Source organism: Mandrillus leucophaeus, unplaced genomic scaffold (assembly GCF_000951045.1).
Source record: "Mandrillus leucophaeus isolate KB7577 unplaced genomic scaffold, Mleu.le_1.0 Scaffold527, whole genome shotgun sequence".
Lineage (NCBI taxonomy): Eukaryota > Metazoa > Chordata > Mammalia > Primates > Cercopithecidae > Mandrillus > Mandrillus leucophaeus.
Genome location: NW_012105664.1, coordinates 1,015,829 through 1,020,759, shown reverse-complemented (window position 1 = coordinate 1,020,759; position 4,931 = coordinate 1,015,829).

Below are 4,931 nucleotides of genomic sequence, written 5' to 3'. Positions count from 1 at the left end.
CAGCTCCTCGGGCTAAGGACTGCCGGCGCCCGGCTTTCCCGACCTCCCCCGACTCCCGCGCGGCTCCCTCTAACTTCAGCCTCGCCGTGCCGGCTCCTCAGCGCACTTTGCCCGGGGGTGGGCGGAGAGGAGTCACAGCCTCCGGGCTCCAGACCAGCGACATGCAGACACTTACGTCACCCCACGCTGACTACACAATCTGATGCGTGCCTTGATGGGGGAACTTGGGGCCCGCTGTGGTCCCTATTCCACTTACCTGCCTTGAGAAATAGAAACGTCACACAACCTTCAGTGTATGTCCCCACAGGCCCTCCAGAGCTTGCCCTGTCCGGCCTAGTAGGACTGTGGGCAGGGGCAGGCCCTGGCAATGGTCTTGCTTCAGAATTCTTCATCCCAGGACTCAGCACTTACTGAACACCTTGTGTTTGTTGCAAGGTCCTGGTATGGCCCTCTGATGACTTGTTTACTTTGGACATTCTTTCCTTTTCCAACCCCCCAGGGATGGGGGCAGGGAACAGCAGCCTGTGGGTTTTTCCAGGCCTCTCCGTGGCGTGGACCAGACGGGGGCAAAGACGCTCTGCCCGCTTGCTGGTGGACAGTCCTAGGCCGTGCTGTGGGGACAGGCCATGTTCAGGGAGGTGGGGCCCCATGAGCCCCGGGATAGGATGGCCCTGGGGCTGCATGGACACTTGTCGCCAGGTTAGAGATGAGGAAACTGAGGGCTGAGAGGAGCTGTCGCACTGCAGGACTTGACTGGTGTGCAGGACCCCAGGGACCTGCCCCTACCCCAATGTGTGAGCACTTTGGAGCAATAGGCAGGGGGCTCCTCTGGCTGTGTGTCCCTGGGAAGTTGCCGCACCTCGCTGGGCCTTTTAGACATGGTCTTATAAAGACAGAACCGAGGCTCCCACCTGCCTTCAGGGAAGTGGGGAAAGCAAGTCAGGTAGTAAACAGGGCAGTGGCTTGGAAGCGCCTTGGAAAGGGAGGGATACTACTGCTCCCCCACCCTTGACCTTGCCTGGGCAGTGCCCTCCACTCAGAGCAGTCTCTGCTCACCTCTGCGGGCGGCAGGATGGGCTGTGCCTCCTGAGATGGGTGCATCTCAGGCCCAGAGGAGATTGGGTTGGATTTGTTCCCGGATCACTGTCTTGGCTCTGGGCACCAGAGGGAGGGAAACACGGCCCCGCCCCACCACGCCGCGGTTGGAGAGCAGCCCAACCCAGACAGGGCAGGAGCGGCCAAGGCAAAGCATGGGGTGCCCTAGGGGCTGGCGGCCCGTTGTGGGGGGCGGGGCATGGTGGTCAGGGAAGGCTTTCTGTGAAGGTGGGGACATTGGCGCTGAGCCCTGGAGGGTGGGGAAGATGGGTGGGCAGATCTGGCTCTCTGAGATGTGTGGAAGGGCATCTAGGCAGAGGGAACAGCAGGAGCAAAGGCTCAGAGGCTGGACCACAAAGCACATGAAGGCTGGGTAGGAGGTGGGGGGATGGGAAGCCAGGCCGATGAGAGGGGCCTTGCAGGCCTGATCACGGTCTGGTGTCCGGGGAGCTGTGGAAGGGCTATGAGCCAGTGTGAGGATGAGCGCATTTCCCCTTGAAGGGTAAAAACTTCGAGGGCCACTCTACTCACCGAGCCTGGAGGCCCAGGACCACCCAACACACCTGTTCCTCTTCCCACCCTCAAGACCTTGCTTCTCCGTTTCTTGGGCACATCATGTCAGCACTCTGTGCCTCAGTTTCTCATCTGTGAAATGGGCGTGATTGCAGTGCCTGCCGCAGAGGGTGGTGAGGACTCAGTGACTGATGTACATGAAGTGCTTAGAGCCAGGCCAGCACTCAGCGCCCTCATCCTTACTTCTGCCTGCCATGGAGACCCTCTCCCAGTGGTGAGCCCTGGCAGTGGTTTGGAGAGGGCAGTGCTTTGCCCAGCGTGGGTCCCAAGGAGAGTCTCAGTTTCCTTTTCTGTAAAATGGGGCACAACTGCTCACCTCCCAGGGTGGCCGAGGCTCAGGGAGGAGCCGCACGTGGAACTCCGGCCTGGGTGGGCTCTGTTGGGCCACGGCCGTGGGAAGCTCTCAGGTCTCCCCCGCCCCATGTGTCCTGTGCCCCTGTGGCCCTTCATGTGAGGGCCCCCATCAGTGTCCAGGGATTGAGTCAGCTCGCTGTGGCTGTCAGCAGAAGGAACAGTAAACAACAATTTCAATGTGAAAATGGCCTGAATCTGTTATCCCCAGGGCGTCTCAAGGCAGGGAGGTGGTGGGGATGGGGTTGGGACACGGCCATCTGGTGCCAGCCACACCTTCCTGACCCTCACGGCCCGCACGTTGAAGGTTCCTGGGGCCACATCTGGGCTGAGAGGCATGGTCTTCGGACGCAGGTAGCTGTGCCTGGTACACCTGCCGTCTGGGCCGTGCATGGCCTCAGCTGCCCAGGGAGAGGTTTGCTCTTTTTCGCATTTCTGCTTTCCTGGCAGATCCTGAGGCTGGCAGGGTCTGGGCCAAGTTCTGAAAGGCAACCCTATGGTCTCAGGGCCACTCCTGGTCAGTGCTGAGTCCACAGGAAGTGGGTCTGCTTGGCCCAGCTGCGGTGGGGACCCCGCCTCCCAGCACTTCCTGCTCTCTTGCTGGGGATTTCCTGCCAGGAACAGAGACGTGGAGCTGGGAGACCCTCTCAGGGCCTGCTTCCTGGGCTGGCCAGTAGGAGACGGTGCAGGGCTCCAGTGCCAGTCCCCGCCTGTCTGTGTGGCATCTGGGGAATGGGCATAGCAGCTCATGCCCCTACTGGTGGGTCAGACAAGGGATGTCGGAGGCCCCAGGCAGGTCCTAGCATATGGTAGGGGAGAAGAGGGGTTGCCTGATTCTCAGGTCCCCCCACTGTCTGCCAATGCCTGCTGAGTCCAAGGTTAGGGCCGGTGAGCAGGACAGGCTGCGAGCAGCCAAGGTCTAGACTAGGACCCCCCAGGCACCCAGGGCAGGCACCTCATCCACTGGGTCCTGCTCAGCACAGGAGAGCCTGTGCCCCAGGCTGTCCTTTCTTTGCCGTGTGACTGTTATGTGAGCCTGTTCAGCTGCTTTTGAGTCAGTGGAGTTGGTTGGGGAGGCAGAGTCTTTCAAAAGAGTGAGAGCCAGGCATCAAGGAATAACAGCCCTGCCACCTACTGCCATGTGCTCCACCAGCTACGGGGCCTCTGAGGCCATCCCATTCAGTCGCCTCCACATCCTTGTCTACCCATTTTACAGATGAGGAAACTGAGGCATAGAGTGGTCAGTGTTGAGGCAGGACTGGGGAGGTAAAGGAGGTGCTGTGGCAGCTTCCAGCCCTGCTTCTCACAGGCCCTTGGAAGGGGTGGATGATATGCATCACCACATTTGTGGACCCACAGCCCCTGACCCTGTCTCTGCCCATCCAAGCCCTGGGTGAGCCGGAGCACCCATTATGCTATGGCCAGAGCCAGGCCCGTGGATGCAGCAAGCCTGGTTCATATCCCACTTCTGTGCCAACCCCTCCTGCCTGAGTGGAGGATGCTCACTGCAGTGGCCCTGGGACCCACCGTGCGGCCCAGCCCCAACATGTGCAGCAGCCTGCAGTGGGGAGGCCGACTGTCCACAGAAGGTTGCACGAAGAGCCAGCCACGCCCCTGCCCAGAGCTGACCTCCTCACCAAGCCTCCTTCCTAACTTTCAGAGGAGAAATATCTGGCCTGGCCCCAGGCCCCGGGAGCTGCTGAGGTTCTGGGAAAGTCCCGCTGGCCCTGGGAATATATTAACCAGGGTGTTTATTCCCTGCCCTGTCCAAGCCATGGGCACAGGTCTCGGCAGGGCTCAGCTCCTGGCAGCTCCTGCTGGCCGGTCAGGACCACAGGGCTCCCTCACGTGTGGTAGCTGGGTCCCCCGGCCACCCTAAGGCCCATCCCAACATAGAGGCAAGTGCCCAGGACTGGGGGAGAGTGGGGTCGTCCTCCCTGGGACCTCCCTGTGCGGTGGTCAGCTCCAGGGCTCCAAGGCCCAGAGCACCGAGGTTAGGGACAGGGAAGCAGACCGGCCCTGCCGCCCTCCCCTCCACATGACGCTCCCAATGTGGCCTGCTGCCCATGGTGGTTGCCAGCTACGCTGTATCCTGGGGCAGCCCTATGCTTTGGGACACACAGTCCTGGGAGGTGGCTCTGGGCAAACCTCCTCCGAGCTGCAGTCTGCTGGTCTGTAGAATGGAGAGGAACACAGCCTCTCCCTTGGTAAGTGGGAGCTTCCCAGGTGCAACCCTAGATACACTGAGTGGGAGACTGAGGCCAACGCAGGGGGAGCTTGTGTCAGGGCCATGGGCTGGGCTGTGGTGAGCCGGGGCTTGACCTGCATGCAGAAGCTTCCTTAGCTGCAGGTTGTACAGGAAACAGATGGCCGGATGGGCTGGAAGTGCCCTTCACCAGCAGGGGTGTGTGGTCAGGGCATTTGCTGGCCACTCAGGGCTTGGAGGCCATCCCGGGGCATCTGCTCCACAGCCTCGTGGTACACCTGGGAGACTGAGGCACAAAGTGGGGCTAGTTGTCCTGAAGTTACACAGCTGGAGCCTGAAGCAGGGAGCCCCTGAGAGCTCAGCCCCTAAGGGGACAATGGCGTCAGCTACCAGAGCTTCTGAGACCCGGTGTCTGGGTTCAAATCCTAACCAAGCCCTCACTTGCTGTGTGGCTTTGGGTAAGGAACCACCTTTGCTGGGCCTCAGTTTACCCACCTTAAGTGGGCATGAGGACAGCAGGGGCACAGGCTCCCCGTGGCTGGGGGTGCTGAGAGCTGAGGCTTCGGGAGCTGGGGGCTCTGTGCAGACGGCCCTTTTTAATGGCTCTGAGTGTTCCTCGTGACAGCATGGCTATGAAATATTTAAACGGCTCTGCAGAGCTCAGAAAAAAGGGAATTCTTCCTCCTGCCCAGAGGCCAACACAGTT